The following is a 27,515-nucleotide window of genomic DNA, read 5'->3' on the forward strand; positions in this document are numbered from 1 at the left end:
TGAATCTCGATCGTGACCTGATAAGACATGTGAAATCAACGTAGCTCGGGCACTGCCGGATTTGGACAAAATTGTAGCCTAATTTGATTGTAAACGGGAAAACGAACGAGACATATTACTCCTCTACGAGGTGGCGAGATTTTAGCCGAATTCCTTCTCTAAGACCCTCTAATTTGCGATTTTCCGCTTCTGTTAAGCTTCCGTTTCCTCGAGAAATCCGCTTAGGAAGTTCGAAATTCGATTTCGGTTCCATTTTGTCGTATCCCAAGTTTAATAATAGCTTTACATTCGTTATTTTATTCTTCTTATTTTTTTCTATTTTATGGGAACATTAAGCGATTTTTGTTGTCGTGAGCCGGTTCTGTGCGGAAGGGTATGACGCAGATTACAACGGAGATGGTTAACTCATTAAAAACAATTATTTCGACTGTTTTATCCATAATTTACTTAAACGGTCGCGACACGAGGCCTGCCCAGGGAGGTCACCCATCCTAGCTCTGCCATCGCACTAGAACGCTTAACTTCATGGCTCTGATTGGGCGAGAGCAGTGCCGCGTGTTTTCCAACGTCGCCCGTTCCACACGTACTCCAGGGCTATAAGAATAAACATCTCACTGAATGTCGAATGCGATAATACCAGCACTAATGCATCGGATCCCATCAGAACTCCGAAGTTAAGCGTGCTTGGGCGAGAGCAATACTAGGATGGGTGACCCCAGGGAAGTCCTCGTGTTGCACCCCTTTTCGTGTTTTTCTATTTTTAAAATACTTGTTGACAGACGATTTTTGGCTCAAATCATCGGAAGCTTGATCGGGACCAGATAAGACATGTGAAATCAACGTAGCTCGGGCACTGCCGGATTAGGACAAAATTGTAGCCTAATTTGATTGTAAACGGGCATACGAACGAGACTCATTACTCCGCAATGAGCTGGCGAGAGTTTATCCGAATTTCTTCTCTTAGACCCTCTAATTTGCAATTTTTAGCTTCTGTTAAGCTTTTGTTTCCTCGAGAAATCCGCTTCGAAAGTTCAAAATTCGATTCCGGTTCAAATTTATCGTATCCCAAGCAAAATAATAGCTTTACATATGCTATTTTCTTTTTCTTATTTTTTTCTATTTTCTGGAAACATTTTGCAATTTTTGTTGTCGTGAGCCGGTTCTGTACGGAAGTGTATGGCGGAGATTACTTCGAAGACGGTTAACTCATTAAAAACAATTATTTAGACTGTTTTATCCATAATTTACGTAAACGGTCGCGACACGAGGAATGCCCAGGGAGGTTACCCATCCTGGCTCTTTCATCGCTCCAGAACGCTTAACTTCATGGTTCTGATTGGGCGAGAGCAGTGCCGCGTGTTGTCCATCGCCGCCCGCTCCACACGTACTCGAGGGGTATAAGAATAAACATCCCACTCAATGTCGGGTGCGATCATACCTGCACTAATGCACCGGATCCCATCAGAACTTCGAAATTAATCGTGCTTGGGCGAGAGCAGAACTAGGATGGGTGACCCCATGGGAAGTCCTCGTGTTACACCCCTTTTCGGGTTTTTATATTTTTGATTACTTGTTGACAAACGATTTTCGGCTCAAATCATCTGAATCTCGATCGAGACCAGATAAACCATGTGAAATCAACGTAGCTCGGGCACTGCCGGATTTGGACAAAATTTTAAGCTAATTTGATTGTAAACGGGCAAACGAACGAGACTCATTACTCCGCAATGAGCTGGCGAGATTTTAGCCGAATTCCATCTCTAAGACCCTCTAATTTGCGATTTTCCGCTTCTGTCAAGTTTCCGTTTCCTCGAGAAATCCGCTTAGGAAGTTCGAAATTCGATTCTGGATCCATTTTATCGTATCCCAGGCATAATAGTAGCTTTACATTCGCTATTTTATTATTCTTATTTTTTTTTTGTATTTTCTGGGAACATTTAGGGATTTTTGTTGTCGTGACCCGGTTCAGTGCGGAAGGGTATGACGCAGATTACTCCGGAGACAGTTAACTCATTAAAAACAATTATTTCGACTGTTTTATCCATAATTTACGTAAACGGTGGCCACACGAGGACTTCTCCGAGGGGTCACCCTTCCTAGCTCTGTCATCGCACCAAAACGCTTAACTTCATGGTTCTGATTAAGAGAGAGCAGTGCCGCGTGTTGTCCATCGCCGCCCGCTCCACACGTACTCGAGGGATAGAAGAATAAACATCTCACTGAATGTCGGGTGCGATCATACCAGCACTAATGCACCAGATCCCATCAGAACTCTGAAGTTAAGCGTGCTTTAGCGAGAGCAGTACTAGAATGGGTGACCGCCTGGGAAGTCCTCGTGTTGCACCTCTTTTCATGTTTTTCTATTTTTGATTACTTGTTGACAGACGATTTTCGGCTCAAATCATCTGAATCTCGATCGGGACCAGATAAACAATGTGAAATCAACGTAGCTCGGGCACTGCCGGATTTGGACAAAATTGTAGGCTAATTTGATTGTAAACGGGCAAACGAACGAGACTCATTACTCCGCAATGAGGTGGCAAGATTTTAGCCGAATTTCTTCTCTAAGACCCTCTAATTTGCGATTTTCCGCTTCTGTTAAGCTTCCATTTCCTGTAGAAATCCGCTTAGGAAGTTTGAAATTTGATTCCGGTTCCATTTTATCGTATCCCAAGCATAATAATATTTTTACATTCGCTATTTTCTTCTTCTTATTTTTTTCTATTTTCTGGGAACATTTAGCGATTTTTTTTGTCGTGAGCCGGTTCTGTGCGGAAGGGTATGATGCAGATTACTCTGGAGACGGTTAACTCATTAAAAACAATTATTTCGACTGTTTTAGCCTTAATTTACGTAAACGGTCGCGACACGAGGTGTCTTCCCAGGGAGGTCACCAGTCCTAGCTCTGCCATCGCGCCAGAACGCTTAACTTCATGGTTCTGATTGGGCGAGAGCAGTGCCGCGTGTTGTCCATCGCCGCCCGCTCCACACGTACTCGAGGGATATAAAAATAAACATCCCACTCAATGTCGGGTGCGATTATACCAGCACTAATGCATTGGATCCCATCAGAACTCCTGTAAGGCCCGAGATTTTGTGAGAGTAATCTGAGATTAATCTGAAATGATTTATTTATTTATTTAAAGATGATTATAGACGGAACGGATCAGATCGGGAGAGCCGAAAGAAGGAATCACATTAGGTGTGAAGAATATAATCGGCGCACATGCGCGGCTTGAATGCGCGGAACGTCAAGAAAGTTCGGCGCACATGCGCGGCGGAAGGCGCGCATATGCGCGAGTAAGGGAATGTGCGAGACAGAAAATCTCGCGCATATGCGCGAGAGGATAAACCACAAGGTGCCGGGCAGAAAGCCAGGCGCATATGCGCGACCTTGTACGCGCATATGCGCGAGGCATGCAAAACGAAAGGATGCCTCTTGCCATCACCGTGCGACGTGTATATGTATATATATATATATATATAAGCAACGTCAAATTCTCAGAAATAAGAAGAAGAGAGGAACCGAAGCTCCAAGTTCCTGATGTGCGAAAATTGAACGCCACGCAAATTCCGTCTGTCTGATTTTGAATCCGAGTACGGTATCGTGTTACTAGCGACGACAGCTACAACTGGACGTAAGTTTTGTTAAGTTTAGACATGATTTGAATTTATGATATTGTCAGAATTGAATATGAATCAGATATGATGTTCCTGCTACAGTAGGCATTGTATAATTGAAGTCAGATTAAAGAATAGACTGGTTATACAATTATTATGAATTTCAGAGTTGATTTAGTTGAGATTCTATATCAGAGTTGTGTTATTATTCAAATTTTGAATTGTACGGATACTGATTATGTATTCTGGTATTATATCTGTGATGTTGAGATTGACGGGGTATCAAGACTGTATTGTTATGCTGTCGAAACATCAGTAGATTGATATTGATCAGATTCAGTATTGATTGAGATTGATCAGATTCAGTAATGATTTCGATTGTATCGTGATATCATTGATATGAATTAGATTGTACCTTGTTCAGATATGGATCAGATTATATACCGATTTGAGTATTGATCAGAACGGGTCTTGAATTGAGTTATATACTGATATGGTATTTATGTGACTTGTCATTGCCAGACTGGGTATGGACAGATTGACATACAAGACTTCTTCTTCATCAGATCGTGAAGAGAAAGGTATAAATAAATGTTGATTCGGGATTACACAACTCGAGTTAGGTTTGACTTGAGTTTTCCAAAATCACATACTTTACTTTATTGCATTGATATTTTCAGATTATCAGATTGATATGTTTAGTCTATTGAATTATAGCAGAGCCAGAGTTTGAGTCTAGGGCAGATCAGCCTAGCTAGGGCAGAACCGCCGAGTCTTTGACAGAACCGCGTAGACTCTAGACTTACGGTGTATCGATGAGCTTAGATGTAGATCGACGTCTATTGTAGACATTCGATACAGCATACCGAAGTCTAAATTAGATCAAGATCCCTAGATTAGAATGAGAGATGAGTCGAGTCTTAGATATTGAGACTAGAATTTGATTTACAGATCCGTATTGATTTATGTTTCGTAGATTACGATTCATGTTTTATTTACAGAATGGTATTGATACATGTTGTCTGATTATGCTACATGTGATAAGATATAATTCATGCTTTTATGTTAATTCAGTTAACTGCATGTATACATTATTTCTACTAGGATTTATTCTCACCGGAGTATCCGACTGTTGTCTTGTTTTGTATGTGTGCATGACAACAGGTGGGACAGGATCGGGGTCAAGAAGATGATGAGAGAAGACGAGTTTAGAGTGGTGATTACGGACTTATTGTAGATTTGGTTTAATACTTAAAATTTAGTAGTTGAACCTTAGACTAGTTTGAATAATTATTGTACATTATTGTACTTATATAATGAGATGTATATTAGTTACATTCCATTATGCTCCGCACTTGCATTTTAAAAAGAAAAAATTTTAGACCCTGATTATCTGAATTGATAATTAACTCCCAAAGATGATTAAGAAAACGATTAGCGTCCGGGACCCCACAACAGGTGGTATCAGAGCGATAGATCCTTTAGACTGAGATAGATGAGAATGAGCGGGGTAGATAGATTGAGTTTTCTTTCCTTGCATGTGATTGCTAGCATGAGAATTATTTTAATGTTGAACGATATTGCGTATGCTAGCATGACATTATGCTTTACTGCTTCGAAATACATGGTTACCTGATTATCTGATTTGAGTTGGTATTATGTATTATTGAGTATGAATCAGATCTGATTCATGATCAGCAGTAAGATGATCAGAGAAAGATTTGGAACAGATTTGTAGTATTTGAGTACTAATGTTTTGATAAGCAGATATACCTCCACGGAGAATTCCAGAAAGGGGTAGTACTTCGACTGAACAGATAGATGTATCAGAAACTCAGATGGAAATACAGTTGAAAGAATTTCAGGTATTTCAACCGCCGAACTTGAGTGGTACCGAGACGTCTGAAGATTGTGAGAACTGGTTTGATGACATAGAAATACTGTTTGATTTACTTAATTATTCAGATGAGCAGAGAATTAAACTGATATTCCACTAGTTACGAGAGACTGCCAGGAGTTGGTGGATTACAAGTAAAAGAATGCTAGAACAGAGAGGTACAGTGATTTCGTGGGAAATATTCAGAACTGAATTTTATCGAAGATTTTTCTAAGTTTCGTACCGAGAGGACAAGAAAGCAGAGTTTGAGAACTTGAGACAAGGTCAACTGACTATTGAAGAATATGTTGCTAAATTCTCTACTCTACTGCGTTTTGCTCCTAATGTAATTGGAAATGATGAAGCTGTAGCGGATCAGTTCATTAGAGGATTGAACTCGGAGATAGTTGCATTGATGAATATGCAGCGACCTTATCATTTTTCTGATGCATTGAGTAAAGCGAAGAGAGTGGAGGCGAGTCTGATAAGACAACTAAAAAGGGTGTGTGCGATGCAACCCCAGACACAGCAATCCCCTCTCCGATTTGATCGCGGCAGCACGAATGGAAAGCAAGATTTGCTGAAAGCTCGAAAGAAACCATTCAAGAAGTTAAGGAGCGGACTGAGCGGTTCAACTAGCTCCAGTGGTTCCAGCTCAAGTTATACTGGAGTGTATTGCAGGATTTGCGGAGGGAGACATTCCACAGGGAAATGCCAGGGAGTGACTGGTAGTTGTCGTATCTGCCGACAGCCGGGACACTTTGCTAGAGTTTGTCCCCAGAGAGATTCCCGCAGATTTCAGAGAGCTAGACCATCTGGTGGTAGTGACCGAGGAACAGACCCAAGAGGCACTTGATGATATAGTGGAAGGTACTGTTCTTTTATGATTATATTGCATATGTATTGATATATATTAATGAATTTCTTACAATTGTCTCTGACTGAGTTGCATTGATATATACGGTACCTGTTGGGTCTGTATTGCGGTAGTATTAATTTTTGTACCTTCTGGGAAAGAAAAATTGATATCAGAGATTTCTGTGATATATTGTATACTATAGTAAGATGAGAATGAGATCGAGTTAAATTATGATGTACTTGTGTTTTCTGATTTGATTGCATGATTGACATTAATATGCTGAACAAGTACAGAACTATTATAGATTCCTTTCAGGAGAGTATAAGATTCAGACCAGATATGGCTGATGAGTAGAGATTTCACGGTAAGGATTCTAGATTCAAAATTCCTTTGATATTTATGTTGTCTAGGGACTCGATTGTTGCAGAAAGGAGCAGATGGCATCCTTATGTATTCAGTAGACATACTGAAATCGAGTCTAGCATTGGCAGATTTGCCAATGATGTACGAGTTAGCTGATGTTTGCCCAGATAAGATTTCAGATTTGCTTTATATCAGAAAGATAGATTTCAGAATTGAATTGAGACCAGATACTGTTTATTGTTTTAGAATTCAGTACAGAATGATATTGAATGTCCAGAATGACACTGAATGAATTGAAAGAATTAAAAGATCAGTAGAAGAGTACCGACAAGGAGTTACATCTGATTTATTGTTTCTCTTTGGCATATTTCAGTATGTTCAGAGATATTCTGATGATTTCATGCTCGTTGTATCTATGATATTTTGATATATTCGCAGCATCTGATTGATTGAATCGAATAACTGAAGATTGAATGGGATATTCTGAGAAATGTGATTATTGTATACAGAAATTTTTCAGATATGAATTCTGCTTGAAACAGATTGTATTCAGAGTGTGCGATATCTGAAGTTAGTATACCGATTGTTCTTGACACAGTTAAAATTGTGATCAGTGACTGAGAACCATACCGATATCAGAAATATCAGAGAATTTATTTTGTCAGAGTGGGCAGATTGTATTATCCGAGTATGTTTTGAACTGCTTGAGAATTGTTAGCTTCTAGATCAGTATAGATTATTGATATTCCGAATCTGATTTGATAGTACGGTTATTCTGATTCAGTGTTTGATAAAGATTATTCAAACCGAATCAGAACTGAATTCAAGAATTACAGCAGTTCAGAAATATAATCAGAATGTCCAGAACTTAATTTCGATAATCAGAGCAGAGCATCGATCAGGGTGACAGATATGTGATTTTTACTGTATGAAAATGATTATCTTGTAATGTCAAATGTTTCAGAATTGTACAACAGAATTTGATATCGATAATCAGAACCGAATACCAGGTAGGTATTTTTCTTTAATTTATATTATTAACTGATTGTTTATACCAAATAGTTCGAATTGGAAATGACAGTTAGGGTCAGAAGCGCACAGAAATGGATTCAGTAGTCGTTCAGGTAACAGAAAGTATATGATAATTCGAACATATAGTTTTTATATAGACAGATTAAATCAGTTGTGACAGAATTGGTACTGAAATGTTGGCAGAACTTGTACTAAAATATCGGAATTGCCAATAAATGAAGACAGAAAGATAGAAATCAAAAGATTTATTACAGAATTTGTATATTTCTGACTAGACATGGGGAGTATACTTCGATGAATTCCGTAATGAGATCACTGCAATACTTTCCAGATTGTGATGTAATGTGATTGTGATTGACAGATTGTTCAATCTATATCTATTAGTTTGTACCAGATAACGTACAAACATGACCAAATGACACAGATCGATGTAAGAAAAGTGGTCAGAATAACTAGAATGCCGAAGTAGAATATATCAGATTGTGATTTTGCTTGATTTTGTGCTTGTGGCAGAATATACCATGAACTTTTTTCTATACTATCCAGATATGGGAAGTTATTTATAGAGCCGTAGTGCTGGATGTTAGCACTAGTGAAAACGAAACATTATTACTTTGTGCATTCTGGTCCAATGAGAACTGCAGATTTCCTGCGTATAAGGATAATGACTCAAAGATATCTGAGATAAGATCTGATAGAGTCTGAGATAGAGCAAGAAAAATGGAACTGATTCAGAAGAAAATGAAAATTATTCTGTTGTTGAAAACACAGTAAGATTTTCAAAATAGCAAAGAGATTATTTGAAAGACAGAATATGATATGAGATTGAGATTTCAGAATGGATTCATTGAGATGAGTTTCTGATTTAAAATCTGTATACATTCTTCTGATATATCTGAATTGATTACTTGCGAGTTCGAGGACGAACTCCGATCTAAGAGGGGGAGAAATGTAAGGCCCGAGATTTTGTTACTGTAATCTGAGATTAATCTGAAATGATTTATTTATTTATTTAAAGATGATTATAGACGGAACGGATCAGATCGGGAGAGCCGAAAGAAGGAATCACATTAGGTGTGAAGAATATAATCGGCGCACATGCGCGGCTTGAATGCGCGCATATGCGTGGAACGTCCAGAGAGTTCGGCGCACATGCGCGGCGGAAGGCGCGCATATGCGCGAGTAAGGGAATGTGCGAGACAGACTGGTATTGATACATGTTGTTTGGTTATGCTACATGTGATAAGATATAATTCATGCTTTTATGTTAATTCAGTTAACTGCATGTATACATTATTTATACTGGGATTTATTCTCACCGGAGTATCTGGCTGTTGTCTTGTTTTGTATGTGTGCATGACAACAGGTGGGACAGGATCGGGGTCAAGAAGATGATGAGAGAAGACGAGTTTAGAGTGGTGATTCCGGACTTATTGTAGATTTGGTTTAATACTTAAAATTTAGTAGTTGAACCTTAGACTAGTTTGAATAATTGTTGTACATTATTGTACTTATATACTGAGATATATATTAGTTACATTCCATTACGCTCCGCACTTGCATTTTAAAAAGAAAAATTTTTAGACCCTGATTATCTGAATTGATAATTAACTCCCAAAGATGATTAAGAAAACGATTAGCGTCCGGGACCCCACAACTCCGAAGTTAAGAGTGCTTGGGCGAGAGAAGTACTAGGATGGGTGACCCCCTGGGAAGTCCTCGTGTTGCACCTCTTTTAGTGTTTTTCTATTTTTGATTACTTGTTGACAGACGATTTTCGGCTCAAATCATCGAAATCTCGACAAGGACCAGATAAGACATGTGAAATCAACGTAGCTCGGGCACTGCCGGATTTGGTCAAAATTGTAGCCTAATTTGATTGTAAACGGGCCAACGAACGAAACTCATTACTCCGCAATGAGCTGGCGAGATTTTAGCCGAATTCCTTCTCTAAGACCGTCTAATTTGCGATTTTCCGATTCTGTTAAGCTTTCGTTTCCTCGAGAAATCCGCTTAGGAAGTTCGAAATTCGATTTCGGTTCCATTTTATCGTATCCCAAGCATAATAATAGCTTTACATTTGTTATTTTCATCTTCTTATTTTTTTGTATTTTCTGGAAACATTTAGCGATTTTTGTTGTCGTGAGCCGGTTCTGTGCGGAAGGGCATGACGCAGATTACTCCGGAGACGGTTAACTCATTGAAAACAATTATTTCGACTGTTTTATCCATAATTTATGTAAACGGTTGCGACACGAGGACTGCCTAGAGAGGTCACCCAACCTAGCTCTGCCATTGCGCCAGAACGCTTAACATCATGGTTCTGATTGGGCGAGAGCAGTGCCGCGTGTTGTCCATCGCCGCCCGCTCCACACGTACTCGAGGAATATAAGAATAAACATCCCACTCAATTTCGGGTGCGATCATACCAGCACTAATGCACCGGATCCCATCAGAAATCCGAAGTTAAGCGTGCTTGGGTGAGACCAGTACTAGGATGGGTGACCCCCTGGGAAGTCCTCGTGTTACACCCCTTTTCGTGTTTTTCTATTTTTGATTACTTGTTGACAGACGATTTGCGGCTCAAATCATCTGAATCTCGATCGTGACCTGATAAGACATGTGAAATCAACGTAGCTCGGGAACTGCCGGATTTGACAAAATTGTAGGCTAATTTTGTTGTAAACGGGCAAACGAACGAGACTCATTACTCTGCAATGATTTGGCGAGAGTTTAGCCGAATTGCTTCTCTAAGACCCTCTAATTTGCGATTTTTCGCTTCTGTTAAGATTCCATTTCCTCGAGAAATCCGCTTAGGAAGTTCGAAATTCGATTCCGGTTCCAATTTATCGTATCCCAGGCATAATAATAGCTTTACATTCGCTATTTTCTTCTTCTTATTTTTTTTCTATTTTCTGGGAACATTTAGCGATTATTGTTGTCGTGAGCCGGTTCTGTGCGGAAGGTTATGACGCAGATTACAACGGAGACGGTTAACTCATTAAAAACAATTATTTCGACTGTTTTATCCATAATTTACTTACACGGTCGCAACATGAGGACTGCCCAGGGAGGTCACCCATCCTCGCTCTTCCATCGTACCAGAACTCTTAACTTAATGGTTCTGATTGGACGAGAGCAGTGCTGCGTGTTTTCCATCGCCGCCTGCTCCACACGTACTCCAGGGATATAGGAATAAACATCTCACTGAATGTCGGGTGCGATAATACCAGCACTAATGCACCGGATCCCATCAGAACTCCGCAATTAAGCGTGCTTGGGCGAGAGCGGTACTAGGATCGGTGACCCGACCCCCTGGGAAGTCCTCGTGTTGCACCGTTTTTCGTGTTTTTCTATTTTTGATCACTTGTTGACAGACGATTTTCGGCTCAAATCATCTGAATTTTGATCGGGACTAGATAAAACATGTGAAATCAACGTAGCTCGGGCACTGCCGGATTTGGACAAAATTGTTGGCTAATTTGATTGTAAACAGGCAAACGAACGAGACTCATTACTCCGCAATGAGGTTGCAAGATTTTAGCCGAATTCCTTCTCTAAGACCCTCTAATTTGCGATTTCCGCTTCTGTTAAGCTTCCGTTTCCTCGAGAAATCCGCTTAGGAAGTTCGAAATTCGATTCTGGTTCCATTTTATCGTATCCTAGGCATAATAATAGCTTTACATTCGCCATTTCTTTTTCTTATTTTTTTTCTATTTTCTGGGAACATTTAGCGATTTTTTTTGTCGTGGGCCGGTTCTGTGCAGAAGAGTATGATGCAGATTACTTTGGAGACAGTTAACTCATTAAAAACAATTATTTCGACTGTTTTAGCCTTAATTTACGTAAATGGTCGCGACACGAGGACTGCCCAGGGAGGTCACCCATCCTAGCTCTGCCATCGCGCCAGAACGCTTAACTTCATGGTTCTGATTGGGCGAGAGCAGTGCCGCATGTTCTCCAACGCCGCCCGCTCCACACGTAAAAGAGGGATATAAATATAAACATCCCACTCAATGTCAGGTGCGATCATACCAGCACTAATGCATCGGATCCCATCAGAACTCCGAAGTTAAGCGTGCTAGGGCGAGAGAAGTACTAGGAAGGGTGACCCCCCCTGGGAAGTCCTCCTGTTGCACCTCTTTTCGTGTTTTTCTATTTTTGATTACTTGTTGACAGACGATTTTCGGCTCAAATCATCGGAATCTCGATCGGGACCAGATAAGACATGTGAAATCAACGTAGCTCGGGCACTGCCGGATTTGGACAAAATTGTAGCCTAATTTGATTGTAAACGGGAAAACGAACGAGACTTATTACTCCGCAACGAGGTGGCGAGATTTTAGCCAAATTCCTTCTCTAAAACTCTCTAATTTGCGATTTTCCGCTTCTGTTAAGCTTCCGTTTCCTCGAGAAATCCGTTTAGGAAGTCTGAAATTCGATTCCGGTTCCATTTTATCGTATCCTAGGCATAATAATAGCTTTACATTAGCTATTTTTTTCTTCTTTTTTTTTTCTATTTTCTAGGAACATTTAGCGATTTTTGTTGTGGTGAGCCGGTTTTGTGCAGAAGGGTACGACGAAGATTATTTTGGAGATGGTTAACTCATTAAAAACAATTATTTCGACTGTTTTAGCCATAAGTTACGTAAACGGTCGCGACACGAGGAATGCCCAAGGAGGTCAGCCATCCTAGCTCTGTCATCGCGTCAGAACGCTTAACTTCATGGTTCTGATTGGGCGAGAGCAGTGCCACGTGTTGTCCATCGGCGCCCGCTCCACACGTACTCGAGAAATATAAGAATAAACATCCCACTCAATGTCAGGTGCGATCATACGAGCACTAATGCACCGGATCCCATCAAAACTCCGAATTTAAGCGTGCTTCTGCGAGAGCAGTACTAGGATGGGTGACCCCCTAGGAAGTCCTCGTGTTGCACCCCTTTACGTGTTTTTCCATTTTTAATTACTTGTTGACAGACGAATTTCGGCTCAAATCATCTGAATCTCGATCAGGACCAGATAAAACATGTGAAATCAACGTAGCACGGGCACTCCCGGTGTAATGCCCGAGATTTTGATTCTGTTAATCTGAGATTATTGATTAAGAATTGAGGTGATTATAGCCGGGCCATTTCGAGACCACATTGGGCAAAACATATGAAAAGTACAATGTTTGGACAAACTGTTGGCGCCCGAGTGGTAGAAAATGACCGCCCGAGCGCCAGTGTTCAATAAGAATACCATTCGGGCAGAACCTGTGGTGCCCGAGCGGTAGAAAATTACCGCCCGAGCGCCAATGGATAACAAGCCGAGTACCGGGCAGAGTGTTCGGCGCCGGAGCAGTAGTTTATAACCCCCCGAGCACCGACTGAAAATCAGGGAGAATGGGACACATATCTTTACATGCATGAGATATATATATATATATATATATATATATAAGTTTCCTTCTTCAGAATTTAGCAGGAAGAGTCGAGGATTTCTCTAAGAAATCCTTACGCCTTTTAGCGTATAGATTTGTGATTTGTGAATGTTCCGCCCGTCCGATTTTGAATCCGACTTCAGTACTGTGTTCTTATCGACGCAGGCTTCAACTGGACGTAAGTTTTGCTACGTTTTGATATGATTTGAAATTATGATGTTGAAGGAATCGGATATGATTCATATATGATGTTCTTGCGATATTAGACATTGTATAATCGAAACCGGACTGGAGAACAGATATCATATGAAATTGTTATGATTTTCGGAGTAGTTTTGGAGTCGATTTGATATCAAAATTGAATTGTTATCGATTATGAGATATTGGAAGTGATATCTGACTAATATTGTATTGTTGGGTATATCGATATTGTACCGTTATGCCATCGATAGTGAATTAGATTGAGTATTGAGCAGAACAGATTTGATTGGAGTAATGTATTGATATTATACTCCTCGATATTGTTATTGCCAGATTGATATTGTCAGGCTTTGAGTTCGAGACTTTGACAGAGTCAGAGTGACAGAAAGAAAGGAATAAATTAATGTTGAGTTGGGATTGCACAACTCGAGTGAGGTTTGACTCGAGTTTTCCTAAATCACATACCTAGTTTACTGCATTGATATTTGTAGTTAATGAGATTGATGTTTGTAGTCTATTGATTTATAGCCACTGCATGTTTTGACTACTGATTCGTTTAGTCATAGACTGACTCGTCTAGCTATCGACGGAGTTGCCAAGCTACTGGCTGATTCGCCTAGTAATCGGCTGATTTGCCTAGTCCCTGACTGATTCGTCTAATTATTGGCTGATTCTCTTAATCCTTGACTGATTCGTCAATTCTGTGGCTGTTTCGCCCAGACACTGGATATAGGAATTATATCGATGCCGTTTAGGGTTGGGTCATTCCTATCGACTGAGATTCGATATAATTCTCAATATTCAAAATCGGGATCCCTAGATTAGGAATGAGTCGAGTCTGAGACGACGCGTTGTTTGAGTCAAGTCTGATACGACTAGTTGATTTACAGTTTTGATATCATACATGTTTGTTGATTGGCTGCATGTGAATGATATTTGTTATATGCTTTTGTATATGTTTTTATATGATTGCATGTTTACATTGTTTATACTGGGATTTATTCTCACCGGAGTTATCCGGCTGTTGTCTTGTTTTGTATGTGTGCATGACAACAGGTGGGACAGGCTCAGGGTCGAGGAGATGAGGAAAGATCGTGATTAGAGTGGAGGCTCCGGACTTGGATTAGAGATAGGGTTGGACACTTGATATTAGCTGTTAAACCTTAGTTGAATAAATGTATGTGGTACAGGACTTGTACTTTTATACTGAGATGTATATACGTTTTATTTCACTACGTTCCGCATTTTAAAAAAAAAATTAGACCCTGTTTTATAATTGATTAATTAGTCCCAATGATGATTAAGAACATGATTAGCGTCCGAGCCCCCACAACAGGTGGTATCAGAGCGATAGATCCTTCAGACTGAGATAGAAGCTAGTGAGCGGGGTAGATTGAGTTTTCTTTCCTTGCTTGTGATTGCTAGTATGCTTTACTGCTTTATATAATACATGTTACTTGACTTATCTGATTCGATTGTGTAATATGTATTATTGGGAACGAATTTGAACCGATTCTTGATCAGCAGTAAGATGATCGGAGGAGGGACTAAATTGAAACAGGTTTGTTGGATTGGGGTTACTAATCCTTTTGATATTCAGATATGCCTCCTCGAAGAATACCAGAACAGGGTAGCACATCGAATCCTCCAATGGATGTTACAACCACTCCAATGGAGACATTATTGAAAAGGTTTCAGTCGTTCAAACCACCGACACTGAAGGGTACTGAGACATCAGTTGAGTGTGAAAGTTGGTTAGATAACATTGAGATGTTGTTTGATTCACTGGAGTACAGTGATGAGCGCCGAATTAAATTGATTGGGCACCAATTGCTTGATGTTGCAAAGAACTGGTGGATTACGATGAAGAAGGCCTTGGAGAATCGGGGTACGACTATTACTTGGGATGTATTTAAAACTGAGTTTTATCAGAGATTTTTCCCAGTGTCGTACAGAAAAGACAAGGGGGCGGAATTTGCCAATTTGAGACAGGGTCAGCTGAACATTGAAGAATATGTGACCAAGTTCTCTACCTTATTGAAGTTTGCTCCCCATGTGGCTGGAAATGACGAAGCCGTTGCTGATCAGTTCATCAATGGCTTAAATCCCGATATATTTACATTGGTGAACACAGGGCGACCGAATAACTTTGCTGATGCCATGAATAGAGCAAAGGGCGCTGAAGCAGGCCTGATAAGGCAGAGAAGAGCTGCATCTGTTCCCCTAGAATCGAGACCACATCAACCACCTCCCCGATTTGAGAGTGACAGTAGCAGTGGTAGAAAGAAAGATTTTCTGAAGGCTAGAGGAAAGCAGTTTAAGAAGTCTGGCGGCAGTTCTGCTAGCTCCAGTGGTTCCGAACAGAGTTATACCGGCGTTTACTGCGGAAATTGTGGAGGGAGACATTCCACTGAGCAATGCCAAGGAGTACTTGGTAGTTGCCACTTCTGCAAACAACAGGGACATTTTGCCAGAGTGTGTCCACAGAAGGGTTCTCAAGGATCCCAGAGAGCCGAATCATCTGGATCAGCGGCACAGTGGAGTAGACGATCAGCTGCTGTTCCTTCATTTCAGCCAGCACCATCTCAGTCACAGCAGAGGCCAGGAGGAAGTCAGACAGTTGGCCAGCCTCCTAGACAGCAGGCCAGAGTATTTGCTTTGACTGAGGAGCAGGCTCAGGAAGCACCAGATGATGATGTTGCAGGTAACTGTTCTTGATTTAGTTATCCTGCTTTTTTATTGATAAATACGGATGCTTCCCATATGTTTATTTCTAAACGATTTGCATTGAGTCATGCATTGCCTGTTGAAGCTTTATTCTACTGTAGTGTATCTCTTGACTAGTTGGGGAGAGTTTTTATATCAGTGAATTCTGTAAAATATCGTATACTATAGTAGGATGAGAATGAGATTGAGTTAGATCGTGTGGTAGCTTGTATTGTACTAGTGTTGTCTGGTTTTGAGACTGCATTACTGATATTGATATGCTGACCAAGTACAGAGCTACCCTAGATTAGTTCCAGAAGATTGTGAAAATCGGACCTGAGATGGCCAAGGGATGAATAGTGTACGATAAGGATTCTAGATTGAGAATTCATTTGATAATTCGTACCATCTATAACTCGATTATTACAGAAAGGAACAGAGGGACTCCTTATGTATTCAGTTGATTTACTGAAGTTGAGTCTATCATTGGCTGATTTACCAATGATAAGAAAGTTAATAATGTTTTCCCCGATAAGACTTCTGATTCGATTCCAATCAGAGAGATTGATTTTAGCCTTGATTTGATATCAGAAACAGATTGCATCCTGATTGAGACAGATTACATTCAGGGTGTGTTATATCTGAAGATGATATATCTGTTGAATTTAGCAGAGTTAAACCGGAATTAGTTGGCCGAGGTTGATATCAGTGTCAAACATTTGTGGTTTATGAGTTTAGCAGATCAGTACCGATGAGTGATGTTTTGAATCTGATTGAAGCTTGCTGTTGTTTTGAATCTGGGTTTGAATCAGGTAAGTAATACTGCCTTGTATATGAATAACCAATCTGTTGTTCCAAATGTTCCGAATTTAAAATGATAAATATTGCCAGACAGTGTGCAATAACTTATTCAGTATGCATTTTGATAGTTGAAAAGATGTTGATAGAAACAGATGAGAGTAGATGTGACAGAGTTTGTACTGGAATGTCTAATTACCTACAGATAAAGAGAGAAAGATAGAAACCAGGAGATGGGTTATACCGATTATTGATATTTAAATAGAAATGAGAGTACATTTCTATGGATTGGTGACGAAACTATCGAAATTTTCCTAAGACTGTGATGCGATGTGATTATGATTATAATTGATAGAATGCTTGAATATGCATACATTAGGTGTACAGGATGATGTACAGATAAGATCAGACGATCAAGAGTTATGTCAGAAGAGTGATTAGACTGCATTGAATGCCAAAATTGACTATATCATACCATGATTTTCGGTTGATTTTGTATTTTTGGCAGAATATATTATAAACTCCTTCACCTATCGTCTATAGATTGACGGATAGTCGAGGCAAACTATCCGGATACTGGAGAATATCCAAGAACTGTAGTGCTGGATTTTAGCACTAGTTGACATGATTTATTGTCATTTGTGAATTATCATACAACCACAGCTATCAGACAAGTATTGAAATGACTTCTTTCGAAGCGTTGTACGAAATGAAATGTTGATCCCCTCTTTATTGGGATGATATCTCTGAGGTTCCTGATATTGACCTGGCATGATCAGAGATATGACTGAAAAAGTGAAGCAGATTCAGAAGAAAATGAAGGCAGCCCAAGACAGACAAGCCAAATATGCCAATGTCCGACGACGACCGTTGGTATTTGAGGCTGGAAACCGAGTATTTTTGAAAATTTCACCTTTCAGATGAATTGTCCGATTTGGCAAGAAAGGGGAGTTGTCTCCACGATAGATTGGGCCGTATGAGATTCTTGAGAAGATAGGAGATCGTGCCTATCGACTCACTTTACCGCTTTCATTATCCGGAATACATGATGTCTCTCATGTAGTTTTATGGCAGAAGTACATGCAAGATACTTCACATATAATTCAACGATACGAAGTTGAATTGAATGAGACATTGAGCTATTTCGAAAAACCGATTCAGATTATTGATCGTAAAGAAAAGTAGCTCAGAATGAAGACTATTCCACTTGTGAAGATTCAGTGGAGTCGTCATGACATTGATAAAGCTACTTGGGAAACCAAGTTTGATATGAGACAGAGATTTCCTGAGTTATTTCACTGATGTGAGTATTTTGATTCAGCTTCTACTATACATTTCTTTCTGATATCTAATTTGATTGCATGTGATTTCGGGGACGAAATCAAATCTTAGGGGTGGAGAAATGTAATGCCCGAGATTTTGATTCTGTTAATCTGAGATTATTGATTAAGAATTGAGGTGATTATAGCCGGGCCATTTCGAGACCAGATTGGGCAAAACATATAAAAAGTACAATGTTTGGACAGAACTGTTGGCGCCCGAGCGGTAGGAAATGACCGCCCGAGCGCCAGTGTTCAATAAGAATACCATTCGGGCAGAACCTGTGGCGCCCGAGCGGTAGAAAATTACCGCCCGAGCGCCAATGGATAACAAGCCGAGTACCGGGCAGAGTGTTCGGCGCCCAAGCGGTAGTTTATAACCGCCCTTTATTTGCGATTTTCCGCTTCTGTTAAGCTTCTGTTTAATTTGCAATTTTCCGCTTCTGAATCTCTATCGGGACCAAATAAGATATGTGAAATCAACGTAGCTCGGGCACTGCCGGATTTGGACAAAATTGTAGGCTAATTTGATTGTAAACGGGCAAACGAACGAGAATCATTACTCCGCAATGAGCTGGCGAGATTTTAGCCGAATTCCTTCTCTAAGACCCTTTAATTTGCGATTTTCCGCTTCTGTTAAGCTTTCGTTTCCTCGAGAAATCCGCTTAGGAAGTTCGAAATTCGATTCTTGTTCCATTTTATCGTATCTCAGGCATAATAATAGCATTACACTCGCTATTTTCTTCTTCTTATTTTTTTTTCTATTTTCTGGTAACGTTTAGCGATTTTTGTTGCCGTGAGGTGGTTCTGTGCGGAAGGGTATGACGCAGATTACTCCGGAGACGGTTAACTCATTAAAAACAATTATTTCGACTGTTTTAGCTATAATTTACATAAAGGGTCGCGACACGAGGACTTCCCGGGGAGGTCACCCACCCTAGCTCTTCCATCGCGCCAGAACGCTTAACTTCATCGTTCTGATTGGGCGAGAGCAGTGCCGCGTGTTGTCCATCGTCGCCCGCTCCACACGTACTCGAGAGATATAAGAATAAAAATCCCACTCAATGTTGGGTGCGATTATACCCGCACTAATGCACCGGATCCCATCAGAACTCCGAAATTAAGCGCACTTGGGCGAGACAGTACTAGGATGGGTGACCCCTGGGAAGTCCTCGTTTTGCACCCCTTTTCGTGTTTTTCTATTTTTGATTACTTGTTGACAGACGATTTTCGGCTCAAATCATCTGAATCTCGATCAGGACCAGATAAGACATGTGAAATGAAAGTAGCTCAGGCACTGCCGGATTTGGACAAAATTGTAGGCTATTTGATTGTAAACGGGCAAACGGACGAGACTCATTACTACGCAATGAGCTGACGAGATTTTACCCGAATTCCTTCTCTAAGTCCCTCTAATTTGCGATTTACCGCTTCTGTTAAGCTTCTGTTTCCTTGAGAAATACGCTTAGGAAGTTCGAAATTCGATTCCTGTTCCATTTTATCGTATTTCAGGCATAATAATAGCTTTACATTCGCTATTTTCTTCTTCTTATTTTTTTTCTTTTTTCGGGAACATTATGCGATTTTTGTTGTCGTGAGCCGGTTCTCTGTGGAAGGGTATGACGCAGATTACTCCGGAGACAATTAACTCATTAAAAAAAATTATTTTCGGCTGTTTTATCCATAATTTAAGTAAACGGTCGTGACACGAGGACTTCCCAGGGAGGTCACCCATCCTAGCTCTGCCATCGGGCCAGAACGCTTAACTTCATGGTTTTGATTGGGCGAAAGCAGTGCCGCGTGTTGTCCATCGCCGCCCGCTCCACACGTACTCGAGGGATATAAGAATAAACATACCACTCAATATCGGGTGCGATCATACTAGCACTAATGCACTGGATCCCATCAGAACTCCGAAGTTATGTGTGCTTGGGCGAGAGCAGTACGAGGATGAGTGATACCCTGGGAAGTCCTCGTGTTGCATCCCTTTTCGTATTTCTCTATTTTTGATTACTTGTTGAAAGACGATTTTCGACTCAAATCATCTGAACCTCGATCGGGACCAGATAAGACATGTGAAATCAACGTGGCTCAGGCACTGCCGGATTTGGACAAATATATAGCCTAATTTGATTGTAAACGGGCAAACCAACGAGACTTATTACTCCGCAATGAGCTGGCGAGATTTGAGCCGAATTCCTTCTCTAAGACCCTCTAATTTGCGATTTTCCGCTTCAGTTAAGCTTCCGTTTCCTCGAATAATCCGCTTAGGAAGTTCGAAATTCGATTCCTGTTCCATTTTATAGTATCTCAGGCATAATAATAGCTTTACATTCGCTATTTTCTTCTTCTTATTTTTTTTTCTATTTTCTGGTAACATTTAGCGATTTTTTTGCCGTGAGCCGGTTCTGTGCGGAAGGGTATGACGCAGATTACTCCGGAGACGGTTAACTCATTAAAAACAATTATTTCGACTGTTTTAGCCATAATTTACGTAAACGGTCGCGAAACGAGGACTTCCCAGGGAGCTCACCCACCCTAGCTCTTCCATCGCGCCAGAACGCTTAACTTCATCGTTCTTATTGGGCGAGAGCAGTGCCGCGTGTTGTCCATCGTCGCCCGCTCCACACGTACTCGAGAGATATAAGAATAAACATCCCACTCAATGTCTGGTGCGATCATGCCAGCACTAATGCACCGGATCCCATAGGAACTCCGAAGTTAAGCGTGCTTGGGCAATAATGCACCGGATCCCATGGGAACTCCAAAGTTAAGCGTGCTTGGGCAAGAGCAGTACTAGGATGGGTGACCCCCAGGGAAGTCCTCGTGTTGCACCCCTTTTCGTGTTTTTCTATTTTTGATTACTTGTTGACAGCCGATTTTCGGCTCAAATCATCTGAATCTCGATCGGGACCAGATTAGACATGTGAAATCAACGTAGCTCGGGCACTGTCGGATTTGGACAAAATTGTAAGCTAATTTGATTGTAAACGGGCAAACGAACGAGAATCATTACTCCGCAATGAGCTGGCGAGATTTTAGCCGAATTTCTTCTCTAAGACCCTCTAATTTGCGATTTTCCGCTTCTGTTAAGCTTCCGTTTCCTCGAGAAATCCGCTTAGGAAGTTCGAAATTCGATTCTTGTTCCCTTTTATCGTAACTAAGGCATAATAATAGCTTTACATTCGCTATTTTCTTCTTCTTATTTATTTTTCTATTTTCTGGGAACATTTAGCGATTTTTTTGCCGTGAGCCAGTTCTGTGCGGAAGGGTATGACGCAGATTACTCCGGGGACGGTTAACTCATTAAAAACAATTATTTCGACTGTTTTAGCCATAATTTATGTAAACGGTCGCGACAAGAGGACTTCCCAGGGAGGTCACCCATCCTAGCTCTGCCATCGCGCCAGAACGCTTAACTTCATAGTTCTGATTGGGCGAGAGCAGTGCCGCGTGTTGTCCATCGCCGCCCGCTCCACACGTACTCGAGGGATATAAGAATAAACATCCCACTCAATGTCGGGTGCGATCATACCAGCACTAATGCACCGGATCCCATCAGAACTCCAAAGTTAAGCGTGCTTGGACGAGAGCAGTACTAGGATGGGTGACCCCCTCGGAAGTCCTCGTGTTGCACCACTTTTCGTGTTTTTCTATTTTTGATTACTTGTTGACAGACGATTTTCGGATCTAATCATCTGAATCTCGATCGGGACTAGATAAGACATGTGAAATTAACGTAGCTCGGGACCCGCGGGATTTGGACAAAATTGTAGGCTAGTTTGATTGTAAACGGGCAAACGAACGAGACTCATTCTTACGCAATGAGCTGGCGATATTTTAGCCGAATTGCTTCTCTAAGACCCTCTAATTTGCGATTTTCCGCTTCTGTTAAACTTCCGTTTCCTCGAGAAATCCGATTAGGAAGTCTGAAATTCGATTCCGGTTCCATTTTATCGTATCCCAGGCATAATCCTATTTTTGATTCGCTATTTTCTTATTATTATTTTTTTTCTCTTTTCTGGGAACATTTAGCGATTTTTGTTGTCATGAGCCGGTTCTGTGCGGAAGGGTATGACACTGATTACTCCGTAGATGGTTAACTCATTAAAAACAATTATTTCTACTGTTTTATTTCTACTCCGATCATACCAGCACTAATGCACCGGATCCCATCAGAACTCCGAAGTTTAGCGTGCTTGGGCGATAGCAGTACCAGGATGGGTGACCTTCTGGGAAGTTCTCGTGTTGCATCCCTTTTCGTATTTTTCTATTTTTGATTACTTGTTGACATACGATTTTGGGCTCAAATCATCTGAATCTCGATCGGGACCAGATAAGACATTTGAAATTAACGTAGCTCGGACACTGCCGGATTTGGACAAAATTGTAGCCTAATTTTATTGTAAACGGGCAAACAAACGAGACTCATTACTCTGCAATGAGCTGGCGAGATTTTAGCCGAATTCCTTCTCTAAGACCCTCTAGTTTGCGATTTTCCGCTTCAGTTAAGCTTCCGTTTCCACGAGAAATCCGCTTAGGAAGTTCGAAATTCGATTCCAGTTCCATTTTATCGTATCCCAGGCATAATAATAGCTTTACATTCTCTATTTTCTTCTTCTTATTTTTTTCTATTTTTTGATAACATTTAGCAATTTTTGTTGTCGTGAGCCGCTTCTGTGTGGAAGGGTATGACGTAGATTACTCCGGAGACGGTTAACTCATTAAAAAAAATTATTTTCGACTGTTTTATCCATAATTTACGTAAACGGTCGCGACACGAGGACTTCCCAGGGAGGTCACCCATCCTAGCTCTGCCATCGCGCCAGAACGCTTAACTTCATGGTTCTGATTGGGCGAGAGCAGTGCCGCGTGTTGTCCATCGCCGCCCACTCCACACATACTCGAGGATATAAGAATAAACATCCCACTCAATGTCGGTTGCGAACATACCAGCACTAATGCACCGGATCCCATCAGGACTCCGAAATTAAGCATGCTTGGGCGAGAGCAGTACTAAGATGGGTGACCCCCTAGGAATTCTTCGTGTTGCACCCCTTTTCATATTTTTCTATTTTTGATTACTTGTTGACAGATGATTTTCGGCTCAAATCATCTGAATCTCGATCGGGACCAGATAAGACATGTTAAATCAACGTAGCTCGGGCACTGCCGGATTTGGACAAAATTGTAGCCTAATTTGATTGTAAACGGGCAAAACAACGAGACTCATTGCGATTTTCCGCTTCTGTTAAGCTTTCTTTTTTTCGAGAAATCCGCTTAGGAACTCCGAAATTCGATTCCGGTTCTATTTTATTGTATCCTAGGAAAAATAATAGCTTTACATTCGCTATTTTCTTATTATTATATTTTTTCTATTTTTTGGGAGCATTTAGCGATTTTTGTTGTCGTGAGCCGGTTCTGCGCCAAAGGGTATGACGCCAATTACTCCTGAGATGGTTAACTCATTTAAAACAATTATTTCGGCTGTTTTAGCCATAATTTATGTAAACCGTCTCGACACGAGGACTTCCCAGGGAGGTCACCCATCCTATCTCTGCCATCGTGCCAGAACGATTAACTTCATGGTTCTGATTGGGATAGAGCAGTGCCGCGTGTTGTCCATCACCGCCTGCTCCTCACGTACACGAGGGATATAAGAATAAACATCCCACTCAAGGTCGGGTGCGATCATACCAACACTAATGCACCGGATCCCATCAGAACTCCGAAGTTATGTGTGCTTGGGCGAGAGCAGTACTAGGATGGATGACCCCCAGGGAAGTCCTCGTGTTGCACCTCTTTTCGTGTTTTTCTGTTTTTGATTATACTTGTTGCCATACGATTTTCGGCTCAAATCATCTGAATCTCGATCGGGACCAGAGAAGACATGTGAAATGAAAGTAGCTCGGGCACTGCCGGATTTGGACAAAATTGTAGGCTAATTTGATTGTAAACGAGCAAACGGACGAGACTCATTACTACGCAATGAGCTGACGAGATTTTAGCCGAATTCCTTCTCTAAGACCCTCTAATTTGCGATTTAACGCTTCTGTTGAGCTTTCGTTTCCTCGAGAAATCCGCTTAGGAAGTTCGAAATTCGATTCCGGTTCCATTTTATCGTATCCCAGGCATAATAATAACTTTACATTCGCTATTTTCTTCTTCTTATTTTTTTCTATTTTCTGGGAACATTTAGCAATTTTTGTTGTCGTGAGCCGGTTCTGTGTGGAAGGGTATGACGCAGATTACACCGGAGACGGTTAACTCATTAAAAACAGTTATTTTCGACTGTTTTATCCATAATTTACGTAAACGGTTGCGACACGAGCACTTCCCAGGGAGGTCACCCATCAACTTCATGGTATTGATTGGGCGAGAGCAGTGCCGCGTGTTGTTCATCGCCGCCCGCTCCACACGTACTCGAGGGATATAAGAATAAACATCCCACTCAATGTCGGGTGCGATCATACCAGCATTAATGCACCGGATCCCATCAGAACTCCGAAGTTATGCATGCTTGGGCGAGAGCAGTACTAGGACGAGTGACCGCCTGGGAAGTCCTCGCGTTGCACCCCTTTTCGTGTTTTTCTATTTTTGATTACTTGTTGACAGACGATTTTCGGCTCAAATCATCTGAATCTCGATCGGGACCAGATAAACATGTGAAATCAACGTAGCTCGGGCACTGCCGGATTTGGACAAAATTTTAGCCTAATTTGATTGTAAACGGGCAAAACAACGAGACTCATTGCTCCGCAATGAGCTGGCGAAATTTTAGACGAATTCCTTCTCTAAGACTCTTTTATTTGCGGTTTTCCGCTTCTGTTAAACTTTCTTTTTTTCGAGAAATCTGCTTAGGAAGTTCGAAATTCGATTCCGATTCCATTTTATCGTATACGAGGCATAATTATAGCTTTACATTCGCTATTTTCTTCTTCTTAATTTTTTCTATTTTTTTGGAACATTTATCGATTTTTGTTGTAGTACGCCGGTTCTGTGCGGAAGGGTATGAAGCAGATTACTCTGGAGACGGTTAACTCATTAAAAACAATAATTTCGACTAATTTTCCATAATTTACGTAAACGGTCGCGATACGAGGACTTCCCATGGAGGTCACCCATCCTAGCTCTGCCATCGCGCTGGAACGCTTAACTTCATGGTTCTAATCGGGCGAGAGCAGTACCGCGTGTTGTCCATCGCCGCCCGCTCCACACATACTCGAAGGATATAAGAATAAACATCCTACTCAATGTCGGGTGCGATCATACCATCACTAATGCTCCGCATCCCCTCAAAACTTCGAAGTTAAGCGTGCTTGGTTGAGAGCAGTACTAGGATGGGTGACCCCTGGTAAGTCCTTGTGTTGCACTCTTTTTCGTGTTTTTCTATTTTTGATTACTTGTTGTCAGACGATTTTCGGCTCAAATCATCTGAATCGCGATCATGACCAGATAAAACATGTGAAATCAACGTCGCTCGGGCACCGCCGGATTTGGAAAATATTGTAGGCTAATTTGATTGTAAACGGGCAAACGAACGAGACTTATTACTCCGCAACGAGGTGGCGAGATTTTAGCCGAATTCCTTCTCTAAGACCCTCTAATTTGCGAATTTCCGCTTCTGTTAAGCTTCCGTTTCCTCGAGAAATCCGCTTAGGAAGTACGAAATTCGATTCCGGTTCTATTTTATCGTATCCCAAGCATAATAATATCTTTACATTCGCTATTTTCTTATTCTTATTTTTTTTTCTATTTTATGGGAACATTTAGCGATTTTTGTTGTGATGAGCCAGTTATGTGCGGAAGGGTATGACGCAGATTACTCCAGAGACGGTTAGCTCAATAAAAACAATTATTTCTATTGTTTTAGCCATAATTTACGTAAATGGTCGCGACACGAGGACTTCCCAGGGAGGTCACTCATCCTAGCTCTGCAATCGCGCCAGAACGCTTAACTTCATGGTTCTGATTGGGCGAGAGCAGTGCCGCGTGTTGTCCATCGCCGCCCGCTCCACTCGTACTCGAGGGATATGAGAATAAACATCCTACTCAATGTCAGGTGCGATCATACCAGCACTAATGCACCGGATCACATCAGAACACCCCTGGGAAGTCCTCGTGTTGCACCCCTTTTCGTGTTTTTCTATTTTTGATTACCTGTTGACAGACGATTTTCGGCTCAAATCATCTGAATCTCGATCGGGACCAGATAAGACATGTGAAATCAACGTAGCTCGGGCACTGCCGGATTTGGACAAAATTGTAGCCTAATTTGATTGTAAACGGGCAAACAAACGAGACTCATTACTACGCAATGAGCTGACGAGATTTTAGCCGAATTTCTTCTCTAAGACCCTCTAATTTGCGATTTAACGTTTCTGTTAAGCTTTCGTTTCCTCAAGAAATCCACTTAGGCAGTTCGAAATTCGATTCCGATTCCATTTTATCGTATCCCAGGCATAATATAAGCTTTACATTCGTTATTTCCTTCTTCTTATTTTTTTTTCTTGTTTCTGGGAACATTTATCGATTTTTGTTGTCGTGAGCCGGTTCTGTGGGGAAGGGTATGACGCATATTACTCCGGAGACGGTTAACTCATTAAAAACAATTATTTCGACTGTTTTATCCATAATTTACGTAAACGGTCGCGATACGAGGTCTTCCCAGGGTGGTCACCCATCCTAGCTCTGCCATCGCGCCAGAACGCTTAACTTCATGGTTATGATTGGGCGAGAGCAGTGCCGCGTGTTGTCCATCGGCGCCCGCTCCACACGTATTCGAGGGATATAATAATAAACATCCCACTCAATGTCGGTTGCGATCATACCAGCACTAATGCACGGGATCCCATCAGAACTCCGTGGTTATGATTGGGCGAGAGCAGTGCCGCGTGTTGTCCATCGGCGCCCGCTCCACACGTACTCGAGGGATATAAGAATAAACATCCCACTCAATGTCAGGTGCGATCATACCAGCACTAATGCACGGGATCCCATCAGAACTTCGAAGTTAAGCGTGATTGGGCGAGAGTAGTACTAGGATGGGTGACCTCCTGGGAAGTCCTCGTGTTGCACCTCTTTTCGTGTTTTTCTATTTTTGATTACTTGTTGACAGACGATTTTTGGCTCAAATCATCTGAATCTCGATCCGGACCAGATAAGACATGTGAAATGAAAGTAGCTCGGGCACTATCGGATTTGGACAAAATTGTAGGCTAATTTGATTGTAAACGGGCAAACGGACGAGACTCATTACTACGCAATAAGCTGACGAGATTTTAGCCGAATTCCTTCTCTAAGACCCTCTAATTT

The 27,515-nt window shown here is 41.2% G+C and overlaps 13 non-coding genes and 4 pseudogenes across 13 annotated transcripts; all 17 read left to right on the forward strand.

The window, feature by feature from the left end:
* Positions 1-623: 623 nt before the first annotated feature.
* On the forward strand, positions 624-741 carry LOC142508566 (5S ribosomal RNA). The gene has a single exon (XR_012806773.1). It is a non-coding gene; the product is annotated as a 5S ribosomal RNA (ribosomal RNA).
* Positions 742-1,424: 683 nt separating this feature from the next.
* On the forward strand, positions 1,425-1,543 carry LOC142509079 (5S ribosomal RNA). Its single transcript, XR_012807267.1, has one exon. It is a non-coding gene; the product is annotated as a 5S ribosomal RNA (ribosomal RNA).
* Positions 1,544-2,228: 685 nt separating this feature from the next.
* On the forward strand, positions 2,229-2,347 carry LOC142516508 (5S ribosomal RNA). Its single transcript, XR_012812299.1, has one exon. It is a non-coding gene; the product is annotated as a 5S ribosomal RNA (ribosomal RNA).
* Positions 2,348-10,166: 7,819 nt separating this feature from the next.
* On the forward strand, positions 10,167-10,285 carry LOC142515526 (5S ribosomal RNA). The gene has a single exon (XR_012811369.1). It is a non-coding gene; the product is annotated as a 5S ribosomal RNA (ribosomal RNA).
* A 682-nt stretch (positions 10,286-10,967) lies between these two features.
* LOC142511788 (5S ribosomal RNA) lies at positions 10,968-11,091 on the forward strand (annotated as a pseudogene).
* A 681-nt stretch (positions 11,092-11,772) lies between these two features.
* Positions 11,773-11,893, forward strand: LOC142507756 (5S ribosomal RNA). Its single transcript, XR_012806004.1, has one exon. It is a non-coding gene; the product is annotated as a 5S ribosomal RNA (ribosomal RNA).
* Positions 11,894-12,575: 682 nt separating this feature from the next.
* On the forward strand, positions 12,576-12,694 carry LOC142508957 (5S ribosomal RNA). Its single transcript, XR_012807152.1, has one exon. It is a non-coding gene; the product is annotated as a 5S ribosomal RNA (ribosomal RNA).
* A 6,575-nt stretch (positions 12,695-19,269) lies between these two features.
* Positions 19,270-19,386, forward strand: LOC142510640 (5S ribosomal RNA; annotated as a pseudogene).
* Positions 19,387-20,068: 682 nt separating this feature from the next.
* LOC142509648 (5S ribosomal RNA) lies at positions 20,069-20,187 on the forward strand. The gene has a single exon (XR_012807813.1). It is a non-coding gene; the product is annotated as a 5S ribosomal RNA (ribosomal RNA).
* Positions 20,188-20,870: 683 nt separating this feature from the next.
* LOC142510659 (5S ribosomal RNA) lies at positions 20,871-21,038 on the forward strand (annotated as a pseudogene).
* A 683-nt stretch (positions 21,039-21,721) lies between these two features.
* LOC142515051 (5S ribosomal RNA) lies at positions 21,722-21,840 on the forward strand. Its single transcript, XR_012810916.1, has one exon. It is a non-coding gene; the product is annotated as a 5S ribosomal RNA (ribosomal RNA).
* Positions 21,841-22,338: 498 nt separating this feature from the next.
* LOC142509345 (5S ribosomal RNA) lies at positions 22,339-22,457 on the forward strand. Its single transcript, XR_012807523.1, has one exon. It is a non-coding gene; the product is annotated as a 5S ribosomal RNA (ribosomal RNA).
* Positions 22,458-23,139: 682 nt separating this feature from the next.
* LOC142509175 (5S ribosomal RNA) lies at positions 23,140-23,258 on the forward strand. Its single transcript, XR_012807361.1, has one exon. It is a non-coding gene; the product is annotated as a 5S ribosomal RNA (ribosomal RNA).
* Positions 23,259-23,883: 625 nt separating this feature from the next.
* On the forward strand, positions 23,884-24,002 carry LOC142506910 (5S ribosomal RNA). The gene has a single exon (XR_012805183.1). It is a non-coding gene; the product is annotated as a 5S ribosomal RNA (ribosomal RNA).
* Positions 24,003-24,659: 657 nt separating this feature from the next.
* Positions 24,660-24,778, forward strand: LOC142516823 (5S ribosomal RNA). Its single transcript, XR_012812596.1, has one exon. It is a non-coding gene; the product is annotated as a 5S ribosomal RNA (ribosomal RNA).
* A 680-nt stretch (positions 24,779-25,458) lies between these two features.
* Positions 25,459-25,576, forward strand: LOC142512691 (5S ribosomal RNA; annotated as a pseudogene).
* A 1,586-nt stretch (positions 25,577-27,162) lies between these two features.
* LOC142514513 (5S ribosomal RNA) lies at positions 27,163-27,281 on the forward strand. Its single transcript, XR_012810403.1, has one exon. It is a non-coding gene; the product is annotated as a 5S ribosomal RNA (ribosomal RNA).
* Positions 27,282-27,515: the final 234 nt, after the last annotated feature.

The sequence above is a fragment of the Primulina tabacum genome, chromosome 10, assembly GCF_025594145.1.
Source record: "Primulina tabacum isolate GXHZ01 chromosome 10, ASM2559414v2, whole genome shotgun sequence".
In the NCBI taxonomy this organism is placed as follows: domain Eukaryota; kingdom Viridiplantae; phylum Streptophyta; class Magnoliopsida; order Lamiales; family Gesneriaceae; genus Primulina; species Primulina tabacum.